Below are 17,161 nucleotides of genomic sequence, written 5' to 3'. Positions count from 1 at the left end.
ATTAACTTTGTAAACCTACGCTGCACTCCCTCAATAGCAAGAATGTCCTACCTCAAATTAGGGGACCAAAACTGCACACAATACTCCAGGTGTGGTCTCACTAAGGTTCTGTACAACTGCAGACGGACCTCTTTGCTCCTATATTCGATTCCTCTTGTTATGAAGGCCAACATGCCATTCGCTTTCTTCACTACCTGCTGTACCTGCATGCTTACTTTCATAGACTGATGTACAAGGACCCCCAGATCCCGTTGTACTTCCCCTTTTCCCAACTTGACGCCATAATCTGCCTTCCTGTTTTTGCTACCAAAGTGGATAACCTTACATTTATCCGCATTAAACTTCATTTGCCATGCATCTGCCCACTTCCCCAACCTGTTCAAGTCACCCTGCATTCTCATAGCATCCTCCTCACAGTTCACACTGCCACCCAGCTTTGTGTCATCTGCAAATTTGCTAATGTTACTTTGAATCCCTCCATCCAAATCATTGATGTATATTGTAAATAGCTGCGATCCCAGCACCGAGCCTTGCGGTACCCCACTAGTCACTGCCTGCCATTCTGAAAGGGACCCGTTAATCCCTATTCTTTGTTTCCTGTCTGCCAACCACTTCTCTATCCATGTCAGCACTTTACCCCCAATACCATGTTCCCTAATTTTGCCCACTAATCTCCCATGTGGAACCTTATCAAATGCTTTTTGAAAGTCCAGGGACACTACATCCACTGGCTCTCCCTTGCCAATTTTCCTAGTTACATCTTCAAAAAATTCCAGAAGATTAGTCGAGCATGATTTCCCCTTCGTAAACCCATGCTGACTCGGACCGATCCTGCTACTGCTATCCAAATGTGCTGCTATTTCATCTATTATAATTGACTCCAGCATCTTCCCCACCACTGATGTCAGGCTAACTGGTCTATAATTCCCCGTGTTCTCTCTCCCGCCTTTCTTAAAAAGTGGGATAACATTAGCTACTCTCCAATCCACAGGAACTGATCCCGAGTCTATAGAACATTGGAAAATTATCACCAATGCATCCACGATTTCTAGAGCCACTTCCTTAAGTACCTTGGGATGCATATCTTCAGTCCCTGGGGATTTATCAGCCTTCATTCCCATCAGTCTATCCAACACCATTTAGATAGATAGATATGCCATTTATTGTCACTATACATGTACAGTGAAACTGAAAGCTGCTCGTACTCAGTGCATACATACAATTTTACACAAAAAACAAGAAACAGAAAAACAAAACAGAAGGGAGATGGGGGGGGGGGGGGGAAATAGGTGCACAAATGTGGATTTCCTTCAGTTCCTCTGTCACCCCAGATCCTCTGGCCACTACTATATCGGGAAGATTGTTTGTGTCCTCCTTAGTGATCACAGATCCAAAGTACCTGTTCAACTTATCTGCCATTTCCTTGTTCCCCATAATAAATTCACCTTTTTCGGTCTTCAAGGGTCCAACTTTGGTCTTAACCAATTTTTTCCTCTTCACATAACTAAAGAAGCTTTTGCTATCCTGCTTTATATTCTTGGCTAGCTTACCTTCGTACCTCATCGTTTCTCTCCGTATTGTCTTTTTGGTTATCTTCTGTTGTTCTTTAAACATTACTCAATTCTATTGCTTCCCGCTCATCATTGCTACGTTGTACTTCTTCGCTTTAATTTCTATAATGTCCCTGACGTCCCTTGTCAGCCATGGTCGTCCCTTTCTCCCCTTGGAATGTTTCTTCCTCCTAGGAATTAACTGATCCTGCACCTTCTGTATTATTCCTAGAAACACCTGCCATTTTTGTTCCACTGCCATTCCTGCTAGTGTATCTTTCCTGTCAACTTTGGCCAGCTCCTCCCTTGCATAACACTAAATCCAGAATTGCCTTCTCCCTGGTAGGCTCCAATATAAGCTGCTCTAAGAATCCATCAAGAAGACACTCTACAAAGTCCCTTTCTTGGGGTCCAGTACCAACCTGATTTTCCCAGTCTACCTGCATGTTGAAATCTCCCATGATAACCACAGCATTTAGTCTGAAGAAGGGTTTCGGCCCGAAACGTTGCCTATTTCCTTCGCTCCATAGATGCACCCGCTGAGTTTCTCCAGCTTTTCTGTATAACCACAGCATTACTTGGTTCTATCTATACTGACTCCACATCTCCTGTTTCGATGTCATCTCTTGCAAGGGACTGAATTTCATTCCTCACCAACAGGGTAACCCCACCCCCTCTGCCCACCTGTCTGTCTTTTTGATAGGAGGTATACCCTTGAATATTCAGTTCCCAGCCCTGGCCCTCTTGCAGCCATGTCTCAGTAATTCCCACAACATCATACTTGCCAGTTTCTAACTGAGCTTCTAGCTCGTCCACTTTATTCCTTATACTTTGCGCATTCATATACAGCACTTTGACCTCCGTACTCACTTCCCCCCTCGCAATTGGCCCTGACCTTACTCTGTTGTCCATTCTCGAGCTTTCCTTCCCATTAATTCGAGAATCCTTTGTAATTTTTCCTGTAGCCACTGCCCCTTTAACTCCATCTTTATACTGCCAATTTGTCAATCCCTCCCCACCACTATTTAGTTTAAACCCACACGTGTAGCCCTAGCAAACCTGCCTGCCAGAATGTCGGTCCCCTCCAGTTAAGATGTAACCCATCCCTTTAGTACAGGTCACCCCTACCCCAGTGGTCTATAAATCTAAATCCTTGCTCCCTGCACCAGCCCCTCAGCCACACATTCAGATCCCCTATCTCCCTGTTCCTGTCCTCACTAGCACGTGGTACTGGAAGCAATCCACTGTTAGTGTGCGGGATCGCTGGGCGGCACAGACCTGGTGGGCCGAAGGGCCTGTTTCCGCGCTGTATCTCTAAAACTAAATCTAAAAACTAAAAGAACCTTCCCATGTCAATTGTCAAATGTTATTTTGCATGTGAGTTGTTTCTTGATCTTCACAGGTGCAAAGTTACAGATCTTCCCTTATGTGCAGTGACATGAGCAATGTATGACTAGGCCATAAACATTTCAAATTTATCAAATTCACCATTAATGAATAATGAAGACAATGATTTAAGAATGTCTGCCAAGAAGATCACAACATTTTGATTAGAAGTTTAAAAATACAGAGCCACAGACGAGAGAGACATCCATATGGTTTTTATTCCCCTGTGGCAACCTATCAAATCTCTTGCCAAGTTCTGGGGAAATCGTTAGATTATAAAAGTTTATTAAGGAGAGAAATTATAGAGTAAAATTAATATTGCAAGTTGAAGCATTTAATCTTAGCAGGAGTTTATTGAACCTTTTGATTCTCTAATCCTGCTTGTTGGCTTCACAAAATGTAAATGTTCAAGGCTCTGTTGTCAAAATCTTTACACTTTAGACTAGAGATACAGCACAGTAATAGACCCTTTGGCCCATCAAATATACATGGTAGTAATGCATTATGCATGTTAATTGCAAAGCTCAATCTTTAGACTTAGATTTTAGACGTACAGCGTGGAAACAGGCCCTTCGGCTCACTAAATACGTACCAACCAGTGATTGACAATAGGTGCAGGAGTATGATCATCCCATACACCAGCACTATCCTGCACTCTAGGGACAATTTTCAATTTTATCGAAGCCAATTCACCTACAAACCTGTATGTCTTTGGAGTGTGGAAGGAAAAACCCCACGTGGTCACAGGGAGAATGGACAAGCTCCATACAGACAACACCTGTAGTCAGGGCCAAACCCAGGTCTCTGGTGCTGTGAGGCAGCAATTCTATCACTGCACCACTGTGCCACCGTTACATCTGATGCAATGAACCATATAGTCAAGTCAAGTTTATTTGTCACATACACATACGAGATGTGCAGTGAAATGAAAGTGGCAATTCTCGCGGACTTTTGTGCAAAAATGCAAACAACCAAACAAACTATAAACACAATCATAACACACACATACCTTTACATAATAAATAATGGAAGGAAAAACGTTCAGTAGAGTTAGCCCCTGGTGAGATAGGCGTTTACAGTCCGAATGGCCTCTGGGAAGAAACTCCTTCTCAACCTCTCTGTTCTCACCGCATGGCAACGGAGGCGTTTGCCTGACCGTAGCAGCTGGAACAGTCCGTTGCAGGGGAGGAAGGGGTCTCTCATGATATTGTTGGCTCTGGAGTTGCACCTCCTGATGTATAGTTCCTGCAGGGGGGCAAGTGAAGTTCCCAGTGTGTTCGGCCGAACGCACTACACTCTGCAGAGCCTTCTTGTCCTTGGCAGAGCAATTCCCAAACCAGATGGATTTCTATTGTTTCTCCAAAGGTATCTGCGCAGTTATTCTTAGTACATTTATTGCCCATTTCTAGTTGTGGGTAATGGTCCTAGTATTTCAAAGATTGCTAATCTACCAGCATTATTTTAAATGAGTCAGCGGCAGAAACATTGGAGACAATCATTTGAAATACTAGCACTGCTATTAGCACTAGGGGTGGCACAGCATTAGAGTTGCTGCCTTACAGTGCACGAGATCCAGGTTGGATCCTGAAAGCAAGTGCTGTCTGTACGGAGTTTGCAAGTTCTCCTTGTGACCGCTTGGGTTTTCTCCGGGTGCTCCGGTTTACAACCACCCTCCAAAGACGTACAGGTTTATAGGTTAATTGGCTTCGGTAAAAATCATAAATTGTCCTTAGTGTGCAAGATACTGCTAGTGTACGGGGATCGCTAATCGGCACGGACTCGGTGGGCCAAAGAGTCTGTTTCCACGGTGTATCTCGAAACTAAACTAAACTAAAGCACAGTAATTAAACCACTCTTCTATCATTCTCCAGCACCGTGGCTGCAACCTTTCTCCAGATGAAACATCCTCTTGCGATGCTTCATGTCATTGGGACTTGTTCACCCTCAAGCCTTCAGCAGTCAATAAAAAAAATCAAAGATGAAGCTAGGAGCCCTTCCTGATATCGACTCCCCCGAGACTCGTGCTCCTTTAGACTACCTTCCAATTATAGATTTTTCACTTAAGAAATTTGTGTTTCATTCTAATTAGCTACAACATCTTAAACACTGCACCAAGACTCAGTAGCAGAACTTCACTGGTGACTCCATTGTCATCTTACCAAGCTCCCAGCTACAATAAATCTATAAAGAGTGGTATGACTCGTAAGAATGATTTTAGTTTAGTCCTCCGGATCCGTGCCGACCAATGATCACTCGTTCGCACTAGGAATATTATAAATCAGTAGCATGGGGGCCACAGCAACAGTGTAGGCTTGGTATCGGAGCACAATTCAATGTAATAAAATAAAGTTAATACCAAGGAAACTAAAATAAAAATACCCGCAAAAGGTTTGCGCAGAAGACTATGTCATTTAATGTCATTTAAATTACCCTCAGCGATTTTAATTTGCAAACTCGACTAAGTGGGACCCGTCTGTATCTGCGTCTCATGCACGAAAGCTGTTGGCAGCTCTATGGAATTCAGGGGTCAGGAAGCAGTTGGGCCAGGTGCAAAGGCATTGTGAGGTCAGCGGGCAGGGCTGGGCAGGGCCAGCAGCCAGGCTGGGGGGGGGGGGGGGGGGGGGGGGGGGGGGGGGGGGCAGGGCCGGGGCGGGGCCAGGAAGAAGCAGTTGGGCCAGGTGCAAAGGCATTGTGATGTCAGCAGCTGGGGAACCTTAATATTTTTTTTAAATGTCAGTTTGGTGGTAAATTTTAGTAAATATTTCTGGAAAATGTCGACCAAATTGATAGATAATTGGATGTTTGAAATCCATTAGGAAATTTTATGCCAGAAGATGTAAAAATGTCACTGTTATTGTAACGTCAGCAGCTGGGCAGCGGTCAGATTTAAAAAAAAAAAGTCAGATTGGTCAACAATTTTAATAAAAAGGTCAGGAAAATAATGTACCAACGGGATAGAGGAGTGGATTTCTAAACTCGCAAGGAAAATCTCTACTGAAATATGTAAACATTTTCCCGTTTCGGCGTCTGGTTTTCAAGGAGATACGTTTCACATGCAAAATGACACACACACGCACTCACACACACAGAGTTTTAATAGATATATATGATAGATAGATGCTTACGACATTTTTGCCATCTATTTTAAGGGAGGCATTAACTAATTTAAATTAAAAGGTTAATGCTTTCATTAAAATAGTTTGGAAATATTATAACAACATGTTATGTGTTTGCACACTGATACCGTCAAAGGTAGATTCAAATGTTTAAAAAATGCTAAAGTCTGTTAATGATGCAAAGCAATCTCATCCCTCCATCTGTTATTCACTTTTATTCTCTGTGTAAGTTCCCTTGATTGCACTGCTTATTTCAGTCCAAATCCTAATGGGCCTGTCCCACTTAGCTGACTTTTTAGGGGACTGCCGGCGACTATGCGGTCACCACATGGTCGCCACATGTTCGCGGGTGGTTGCCGGGGAGTCGCCTTCATGGTCGTGAGGAGTTCCCGCATTCTGGGAACTGGTCGCGGCCTCATTATGGTCACCGCGAATTTTTCAATATGTTGAAAATTTATCGCTGACCAGAATGAAGCCGCCATGGAGAGTAGCGAGAATTCTTGTGCCGTAGGTGGGTCGCCAGGAGGTCGAAGTTTCTCGTAGGTTGTAGCCGATGTTGACCGGCGAATTTCATTGGCTCATTGGAAAAAAAAACGTAAGCAGTATTTTTCCGAACCAAGGATAACTGACCGGTAAGGTCTCCTCTCCTCCCCCCCCCCCTCCCCCCCCCCCCCCCCCCCCATCTTCTGCCCTGTTTTTACAGGAATTATGTGATCCTTCCTGTACACTGTGCTTTCACTGTCTTAATTACAGCGCCAACCTTCTTATTCATCGTGGTGTGTGTCTGTTTCATATTGGCTTTGCACTGTGCGAATTTTACTCAGACAGCGCTCCTGTCCCCCGCCTGCATAATGGGCTGGTGAAGGAAGCGATGTGTGTGTGTGTGTGTGTGTTCGTTCCAGTCGCGGGTTTTTTCAGGCAACTGCTGGCGACCTGACAGTTGCCTGAAAAATCGCCAAAGTGGGACAGGCCCATAACATCCACGCCACATAATTGGCTGCTCTTTTTATTGCTCTTCAATAATACCTTGTTCTCAAACCAACTGTGTTGATGTTTTAGTTACATGTATTATAGCTCTTTAATTATTAGAACCACTTTTGGGAAAAAAAAGACCTCACATTCCACTTTGAAATGTATTTTATTACACTATAAAATAGAAATTTTCATCATTTTAGAAAATAAACATAATTACAGTAAATGGAGACGGGCAGTATTTTTTGGTTAGTTTAATATGTACATGGATAGGAAATGTTTAGGGGCATATTGGCCAAACAAGGGCAGGTGGGACTATGTAGATGGGGCATCTTGGTCGGCATGGGAAAGTTGGGCCAAACTGTTTCCACATTGTATGATTGTTGATGTGCCATGGTTGAGTTTTTATTAGCAAATGTTATTAGCTTTCACAAAGTCCAGGTAATATGAATTTGGAAAATGTTGTATATGTTTATTATGTAAACATTATTTTAATAGGAATTCTGATCATTTTAATAGGTGATTAGTGACATCAGATATGGCCAGCCAAGCAGTTTATAGTTGAACTTTTTTAAACCAATAACCAGAAATATGTTTGGGCAAATTTATGTTTTAATATAATTTATAATGGATCTTTTGTCTAAAACACGACTTCAATAAAATAAATTGAAACATATAAAATCAAATTGATCATGTTGTTATATTTAATAATTCAACAATTTATTGATGATGTAACCATGTATAACTTCTTGCATTTATTATCTTTGTAACTATTAATTCCTGAAAAAATAGTAATTCTACACTTTTGTTCGAATAAAATGATGTCAAAAGCTTACGGTGACTGTCATGGTTAGATATAGATTCATTCTCTGGGTTTACTTTGCCTTAATGTTGACCAGAGGTTCAGAGCTTTGACACTGGTGAAATATAAAACTATTCAGAGGTATCAGTGTGCTCTCAAACATTTATTCTGTGGGGATAACAGAATAAAGACCCTGCGTGGGGGGGATTGCCGTGAGGGAGGGGGAGGGGGGGGAAGGGGGGGGGAGGGGATCAAAGGAGGACCCGGAGCAGGATACTTTGTAAATTTGCAAGCGCCCTTTATGTGGCGACTATTGCATACCTTGGGTATGCCAGCAATGAATTTCACTGTGACTTGTCACAGGTGACAATAAAGGATTGATTGATTGATTCATAAAGGCAAGATGTCAGAAACATTCACCAGATCAGTTACCAGAATTCAAATCTCAGCAATCTGGCATCTGGATAGAATAGACATGGTAAGGATGTTTCCAGTAATGGGATTGTCTAGAACCAGGGGGATCAGCCTCAGAGTAAAAGGACCTACCTTTGAAATGGAGATGAGGAATTTATTTAGCTAGAAGATGGTGAATCTGTGGAATTCACTGCCACAGGTGGCTATTGAGATAAAGACATTAGGTATTTTGAAGGCAGAGATTGACAGATTATTGATTAAGAAGGGTGTCAAAGGTTACGCAGAGAAGGCAGGGGAATGGGGTTGAGAAGGAAAAGTAGATCCACCATGATTGGCTCGATTGGACTAATTATGCTCCTATGACATGGTCATATTACATCTCCATTTCATGAACTGGTCTGAAAAACCATTATGAAAGATGCTTTGATCTTGCTGTATGGAAGTATGCAAACTTTATTCAGAATACAAAACGTATGCAAAACAAAAACGGTAGCGTTTGCACCAGTCTTTAAACAAAGCACCCTTGCCGCTCATGTGGCGGCCCCCCTAGGGTGATATTCCTTCCCATGTTTGACGGGTGTCTCCACCGGACTCTTCCTCCAATGTCCAGCAGTGGAAGGACCCTAGACCGTGGGCCTCCCCCTATGAGACTTGGTGTTGGCAGCTCCAAGCTTCAGTGTGCCTCTCCGCACGTAATCCTGAATGCCATGTTAACTTACAATTAAAATGTCACCTTATAGAGCCATACAGCATGGAAATAAACCCTTCGGCCCAACATGCCCACACCGACCAACATGTCCCATCTACATTAGTCCCACCTGCCTGCGTTTGGCCCATTTCTCTTTAAACATATCATATCCATAAACCTGTCTAAATGTTTCTTAAACATTGCGATTGTACCTGCCGCAACTACCTCCTCTGGCAGCTCTTTACATGCACCCACCACCCTCAGTTTTCTATTGAATCTTTCTCCCCTCACCTTAAACCTATGTCCTCTAATTCTCAATTCACTTACTCTAGGCAAGAGACTCAGTGCATTTACCCGATCAATTCCTCTCATGATTTTGTACATCTCTAAGATTTTGCCTCATCCTCCTCCTATGCTCCAAGGAGTATAGTCCCAGCCTGCTCAACCTCTCCCTAACCCCCCCCCCCAGTCCTGGCAACATCCTCGTAAATCTGTGCACCCTTTCCAGTTTGACAACATTGAAAACCAAACACATTGCTCCACATGTGGCCTCACCAAGGTCTTCTATAACTTTTTCCTTTTTATGTGCCTTTTTAACAAACATCATCATTCTTTTGCACAGGATCAGAATCTCAAGGAGTAGTTTCACATTTGCATATTGAGGACTAGGAAGACAATGCTCACCAGTTTGATGGATTCATTTTGAAGAAGAAGATAAAAGAATGTGAGTAGTGCCGACTTCATACTGGTTCAAAGCTCCTCAATAATACCTTGTTATCAGACTTGCTCTGTTGATGTTTTATTTAAATTTATTACAGCTCTTCAATTTTTTGCTCTTTAAAAAGTGAAGGAAATGTAGAGTTCATTAAAAACAATAACTTGTTTCTTCCAGACATATGTTTTGTACTTTGAGAGAGAGTTTGGTATTGTTAGAATTTGAATGAATTTCCCATTGAGAGAGAGACCTTTTCATTTGATTTCCAAGCTTCAACCCATCCAATCCTCATGCTATTTTCACCTTTATAAGTAAAAATGGGAAATGTTAGAAATACTCGGCAGCGGAGGCAGCGTCTCTGGAGTTAATGTTTAGGTTTATTATTCTCGCGTACAATATTGTACAGTGAAATGCTTTGTTCTAGACTAGAGATACAGCGTGAAAACAGGCCGTTCGGCCCGCCGAGTGTGCGCTGAACACCAATTACCTCTGACACTAGCACACTAGCAATATCCTACACACTACGAACAATTTGCAATTTTTTACCAAAGCCAAATAACCAACAAACTTGTATATCTTTGGAGTGTGGAGGAAACCAGAGCACTAGGAGAAAACCCTACAAACCAGTCATATCAGATAATACTATACATAAATACAATCGTCAAACTCAAATACAATAGAAACAGCAAAGGGGAAGATGCAGAGTGCAGAATATAGTTCTCAGTATTGTAGCGCCCCAGTTCAAAGTCCAAGGTTTGCAATGGGGTAGAGGTGAATTGTACAGTACCCTACCTTATGGAAAGTCCGTTCAGAAGCTTGATATCAATGGGGAAGAAGGTGTTCTTGAGTCTGGTGGTGCATGCTTTCAAGTTTCTGTATCTTCTTGCCAGCATTCAAATATAACCTAATCAGAGCTGGGTATAGATGGAGATGAAGCAAGTTTAATTGGGGGAGGGATGAGAAAGAGATGACAAATGGGATTATTATGCATGGTAAACAGAGAGGTCAGAGTGAGAGTGGGATGGAGAATTAAGGAAGTAGGCAGGAAGTAGCCTGCTATCACACTTGCAGGTCGAACAATAATGCTTTGTAAAGCAGTCACCCAAGCTATATTTGGTCTTCCCCAACATAAAAGAGAATATTTATGAGCGATGAATTCAACATATCAAATTGACAAAAGTACAAGTAAATCATTTCACTTTACTGAGATTTTTAGTTGCAAAGCTTAAATTTGATGCTTAATGAAATAATGCATGCCAAGCAGTCAGAAATGAGCAATCAAAAAAAGGATTCATTAGACAAGCAAATCACAATACATTTGCGTGAATCCTGTCATCGTGCACCAACAGACTCAGGAACAGCTTCTTCCCCTCTGCTATCAGGCTTCTGAATGGTCCTTCCATAAGCTAGGGTACAGTCCGATTCACCTCTACCTCATTGCAGATATTGGACATTAACTCTGGAACTGATGTGCTACAATGCCGAGAACTATATTCCACAATCTGAATATTTCCCTTTGCTCTCCCTATTGTACTTGAGTTGCCTTGATTGTATTTATGTTTAGAATGGGTACCATGCAAAACTTGATGGGCTAAAGGGCCAGTTTCCACACTGTATGACTCTAACTAGTGTGAACATGTGATCGCTGGTCTAAACTAAGAAAAACTAATGTGGCAGAGCTTAAACCGTAACAATTGTTAACTGTAGCCCCAAATTCTGCGTCTATTTTTTACAGGCATTGTGTATTGCTGAACCATTAGCATAAGGGTTGAAAGGAATTCTCTTTGTAACCAGCGCACACAACTGCATTTCACTTTCAGCTGTCATCAAAGACGAATCAAACATTGGGCTGTGCTGTTATTTGCCTGTGACTAATGCCTTCACTTATTGGTCCCTTTTTAGTTTTAGTTTAGTTTAAAGATACAGTTTGGAAACAGGCCCATTTGCCCACCGAGTCCATGTCGACAAGTGACCACATGTTCACTCAAGTTGGAGTTGTATGGTGTGAAAACAGGGTCTTCAGCACATCTTGCCCACACTGACCAACATGTCCCATCTACACTGGTCCCACCTGCCTGCGATTCGCCCATATCCCAATAAACCTGTCCTATCCATGTACCTGTCTAAATGACTCTTAAACGTTGCGATAGTACCTGCCTTAACTATCTCCTCCAGCATCACGTCCCATACTCCCACCACCCTTTGTGTAACAAAAAGATACACCTCAGATTCCTATTAAATTCCCCCCCCCCCCCCCCCCCCCCCCCCCCACCCCCCCCCCCCCCCCCCCCCCCCCCCCCCCCCCCCCCCCCCCCCCCCATCATAAAGTTCCAACAGTTCTATGTTATCCCACTTTCTCAGCCACTCCCTACATACTGGGGGCAATTTACAGAGGCTAATTAACTGACAAACCTGCACGTATTCGGGATGTGGGAAGAAACTGGAGCACTCAAAATCCATGCAGTCACGTGCAAACTCCACACAAACAGCACCCAAAGTCAGAATTTAAAAAAAAAATAATTAAATATTTATTTTATTAGAAGCAATTGTACAATGAGAAAGTAATCAATATAACAATTATACAATTTTCATACAGCTTCAGTTTTATCATTTTATAAACTAATAAGTAAATCGGAAAAAAAAAAAATGAAAGAAGGGAAAGGAAGAAGAAAGGAAATCGAAAAGAAAGAATTTTGAAAAAGATACAAAAGAGAAAAAAATAAAAACCCCTGAACTAACGAAGAAGCGAAAAAAAGCGGAGATATATCCCACTACCCTTCCCTACGCCCGCTCACCCAACCCTAGCGTCGGTTTTGAATTTGTGTTCAACCATTATGTTGTTGAAGACATTCAATGAAAGGAGAACATTTTTGGAAAATTTATCTGGTTTGTCAGACAAAACGAGCCTTATTTTTTCTAAATGTAGTGTCTCGGTCATTTCTGTGATCCACATCATGACTGTTATCTTTTTCCAGAATTTAAGTATAAGTTTTTTTTTGCAGTTATTAAATCATAGTCAAGGAAACGTCTTTGGAATATCGTTAAATTAGGGCAGCCCTCTGACATTATTAATTTTGAATCTGACTGTTTGAGTGTCTTAGAAATGATATTCAATATTCCCGTCCAGAAGTTTTGTATTTTTATACAGGATACAAAATAATGGTTTAGGGTGGCTTCTTGGAAGTGACATTTATCACAGAGCGGAGAGACGGTTGGGAAGATCTTGTTCAATTTGGTCTTTGAATAGTATAACCTATGCAATACTTTGAATTGTATCAGGCAATGCCTGTCATTTAAAGAACAATAATGTATGTATTGTAAGCTTTCCTCCCATTTATCTTTTGAAATGGGTGAACCCAGCTCGTCCTCCCATGCTCGCCTATAAATCTCAGAAGGTGGGGTGTCAATATTGAAAAAAGTGTTGTAAATGTAAGATATCAACTTGTATCGGCATGTCTATTCAAACAATCGTCCAATATATCTCCTCAAGCTCTCCTAAACTTTCCAAAACATTCTCAAAACTTTCCAACGCTTTCCCAATCTGTCTCAAACAATCATTCTCTCTCTCCCCCTCTCTCTCTCTCCCTTTTCCATCCCTCCCTCTCTCCCTCTTTCCTTCCCTCTCCCAAAACTTTCTCAAACGTTCTCCCACATTCATTCTCTCTCACTCCCTCTCTCCCTCTCCCTCCTCCCCCCTCTCCCCCTCTCTCTCTATCTCTCAAGTTCTCTTTTAACCAACTGTCAGTAGATTTATAACAACATATTAATTATAAACACAGTATAAACCTCTTGATTATTATCACGGTATAAACTCAGTAGAGCAATTACTTATCCCCTGACGGATCCCGCAGTGTCCTGGGCAAACATGACAGTCAGAATTTAACCCGTGTCTGGCACTGTGCGCCACTGTGCCCTTCAGGTTCAATTTCATTATTGTCACGTAGACTGAGATAGAATGAGATGCTTTCCAAACTGATCAGATAATACAGCACATAAATATAATCGTCAAACTCAAGTACAATAGATGGAGCAAAGAAGAGGATGGAGTACAGAATGGCCTTGACATGCCACCAGTTAAGTTCTTGTCCTCATTTCTTCCTCTTCCCCACCCCACACGTAGTAGAAATATTTGAGTGTTGCCCAGAATCCCGCTGCCTATAACATTACCTAAGAATAGTTTAGTTTTTAGAAACAGGCCCTTCATCCCACCCTATCCACACTGACCATCAATCACCCATACACAAGTCCTATCCTACATGCCAGGGACAATTTCAGAAGCCAATTAACTTATAAACCTGCACGTCTTTGCAATGTGGGAGTACATGCAAACTCCTAAAATTCAACATCCGTAGTCAGACTTGTACCTGGGCCACTGGTGCTGTAGGGCAACAATTCTACCGATGCGCTACCGTGCTGCCCTGAGTTCTACATATCACGTGGACACTTTTCATGTCATTGATATACTGTAATTCCACGATGTACCTAAGCTTTGACATGGGGGATAGTATGCAAATGACAAGAGCACAGAAAACTGAGTTTGATTTACGTTTAAGACTTGGACAGACTTATCCAATAATCTTCCTGTTATTTTGCATCCTATTTTACTTGTTCCTCATAAATCTGCTGTCATAATGCGTCTGGAATTACATTTCAGCGATGTTAGACTTGTGGAGCTGTATCTTAAAATGTGGGATGGTTTTCAAACCAGTGAGATGAAATGCTGATATGTTCTTGAAATGCAATAAATACTGTATGTCAATCTAAGATTGCAGTGCTTTAAAAAAAAATATATAAATTACAGAAGAATCCAAACTTTATATTATATCTACAAATAATAATTAAAGGTGTTCAAAAGCTTGGTGGTAATATAGTGAACAAATAGGCACTTACAACCTTTGGATTGGATATTTTTTAAATGGATGATTGGAGTTTATTGTAATGAATTTCAGAATTTCATGATAAAGCTACTACTCCAGGGATTTTTGAAGGATTATTATTTTTCCCCCCCAGGGTTCTGATCATATTTATCAATGATTACAGTGCACAGTGTAATTAAAATGTAAACACATGTCATGGTTTTTTCTTTAACATGCCCTTGATTGCGTTTAGACTTTAGGCTTTAGAGATACAGTGCGGGAGCAGGTCCTTCGGCCCACATAGTCCACGCCGACCAGCAATCACCTTGTATGTGTGGTCTCACCAAGACCCTGGTTCTACTGCAGTTGTACAGGGTCTTGGTGTGGACCACACCTGGAGTATTGCGTACAGTTTTGGTCTCCAAATCTGAGGAAGGACATTATTGCCATAGAGGGAGTGCAGAGAAGGTTCACCAGACTGATTCCTGGGATGTCAGGACTGTCTTATGAAGAAAGACTGGATAGACTTGGTTTATACTCTCTAGAATTTAGGAGATTGAGAGGGGATCTTATAGAAACTTACAAAATTCTTAAGGGGTTGGACAGGCTAGATGCAGGAAGATTGTTCCCGATGTTGGGGAAGTCCAGGACAAGGGGTCACAGCTTAAGGATAAGGGGGAAATCCTTTAGAACCGAGATGAGGATAACTTTTTTCACACAGAGAGTGGTGAATCTCTGGAACTCTCTGCCACAGCGGGTAGTTGAGGCCAGTTCATTGACTATATTTAAGAGGGAGTTAGATGTGGCCCTTGTGGCCAAGGGGATCAGAGGGTATGGAGAGAAGGCAGGTACGGGGTACTGAGTGGGATGATCAGCCATGATCATATTGAATGGCGGTGCAGGCTCGAAGGGCCGAATGGCCTACTCCTGCACCTAATTTCTATGTTTCTATGTATGCTAGCACAATCCTACCCATTAGGGATAATCTACAATTTTACCAAAGCCAATTAACCCACAAACCTGTACATCTTTGGAGTGTGGAAGGAAACTGGAGCACCAGGAGAAAACCCAGGGAGAACGTACAAACTCCGTACAGGCAGCACCGGTAGTCAGTAACGAACTTGGGTCTCTGGCGCTGTAAGGTAGCAGCAACTCTACTGCTGTGCCACTGTGCCACATTCTGATAGAATCATAAAGATGTATACGAACGAAGAGGACTATTCACCTGCTGAAGTACCCATTTACTTTTTTCTTTAATGGTTCTCTGAGTGCTCTTGAGGATGATGTCTCACTTGCCCGTCTTTAATGTAGTTTAGAGATGCAGCATGGAAACCGTTCCATGTTTTCCAACATTCTCATCCACTCCCCACACAGCTGGGACAATTTACTGAGGCTATTTAACCTACAAACTTTGGGATGTGGGAGGAAACTGGAGTTCGCAGAGGAAATCCATGTGGTCACAGGGAGAACATACTAACTCCACACACAAGAACCCAAGATCAGGATCGAACCCGGGTTTCTGCCGCTGTGAGGCAGCAGCACTACTCGCTGTGCCACTGTGCTGCCGGGTTTATTTCAAATTATGAATTTTCTACTCTTCCTCTTGCGTTTGAGGCAGCAGAGGTTATGTAACGCCCTCCAGGCACTGTAGCCAGTTCAATGTGCTGTTGTCATGGGCCGTGAGGTCTACCCCTCCACCAAGGGGGCGGAGGACAGCTAGGTCGAAAATGACGTGCTGCGCTGTTGCTGGTCTGCTCCACACACGCAACTGCTGATGAACGCAACCCACAGTGATGCATGTTGGCGTTGAACCGGCTGACCCCTATACGGAGCCGGTTGAGGGCGACCCATTCTTTTTGCGGCAGGACCAAGCCGGGTGGGCTGTGGTGTTCGGTGCAACAGTGAATTGCGGAGGTCGCGAAGCCTGTTCCCAGCTGGTTTTCCAAGCTGAATTTTCTTGTCTAATTCCATTAGTTTTCAGAAATGTCCTTTGGTCTGACTCAACCAAATTGAGTTAAGATACGTTTTGTACGATAAGGTCACATTTTATGCACACGCTTCAAATGCAAAAGCCCAAGCTTTCTTATAATTTCTCATAATGCAAACTATTAATGGAACATAGAGGATGGAACAGTGCAGTGCAGGACTTATTCCTTGGAGGGCAGGAGGATGAGGAGTGATCTCGTTGAGGTGTATAAGATGATGAAGGGAATAGATAAGGGTAAATGCAGAGCGTTTTACCCAGAGTAGAGGAACCAAGAACCAGGGGCTATAGGTTTGAGAGGAAAGATTTAATATGAACCTTGGGGACAACATTTTCACCCGGAGGGTGGTAGATATGTGGAATGAGCTGTCAGAGGAAGTAGTTGAAGCAGGTACTATAAAATCATTTAATGGCTCAATGTTTCGTTATTGTCACATATGCACTGCACAGTGAAATTCTTGCACTTAAATTCTTGTATTTAAAAGGCAGGTGGACAGGTACATCAGCGTTGCCAACTCTAACGCATTGAGCATGAGTCTCATGTATTTCATGCATTTCTCACGCTCTCACGCTGATCACAAAATTTGACGTCTTCAGTTGTTGCCGACAGGGTTGTAGCTTGTCATATCTTGTCGCGGGTGGACGTTAGTTGACTTCAGTTGTCGTAGGTTGTCGCCC

The 17,161-nt window shown here is 42.5% G+C and overlaps 1 protein-coding gene across 6 annotated transcripts in view; it reads left to right on the top strand.

The window, feature by feature from the left end:
• The window catches only part of LOC129698092 (gamma-sarcoglycan-like), a 296,811-nt gene that overhangs the window by 24,561 nt on the left and 255,089 nt on the right, over positions 1 to 17,161 (top strand). For all 6 annotated transcript variants that reach the window (XM_055636962.1, XM_055636965.1, XM_055636959.1 and 3 more), the window contains exon 2: positions 9,551 to 9,652. The gene's annotated coding sequence lies outside the window, so the exon portion shown is untranslated. The remainder of the gene's footprint in view (positions 1 to 9,550; positions 9,653 to 17,161) is intronic.

This window comes from Leucoraja erinacea, chromosome 6 (assembly GCF_028641065.1).
Source record: "Leucoraja erinacea ecotype New England chromosome 6, Leri_hhj_1, whole genome shotgun sequence".
NCBI lineage: Eukaryota > Metazoa > Chordata > Chondrichthyes > Rajiformes > Rajidae > Leucoraja > Leucoraja erinaceus.
This window is presented reverse-complemented; position numbering and strand designations above follow the sequence as displayed.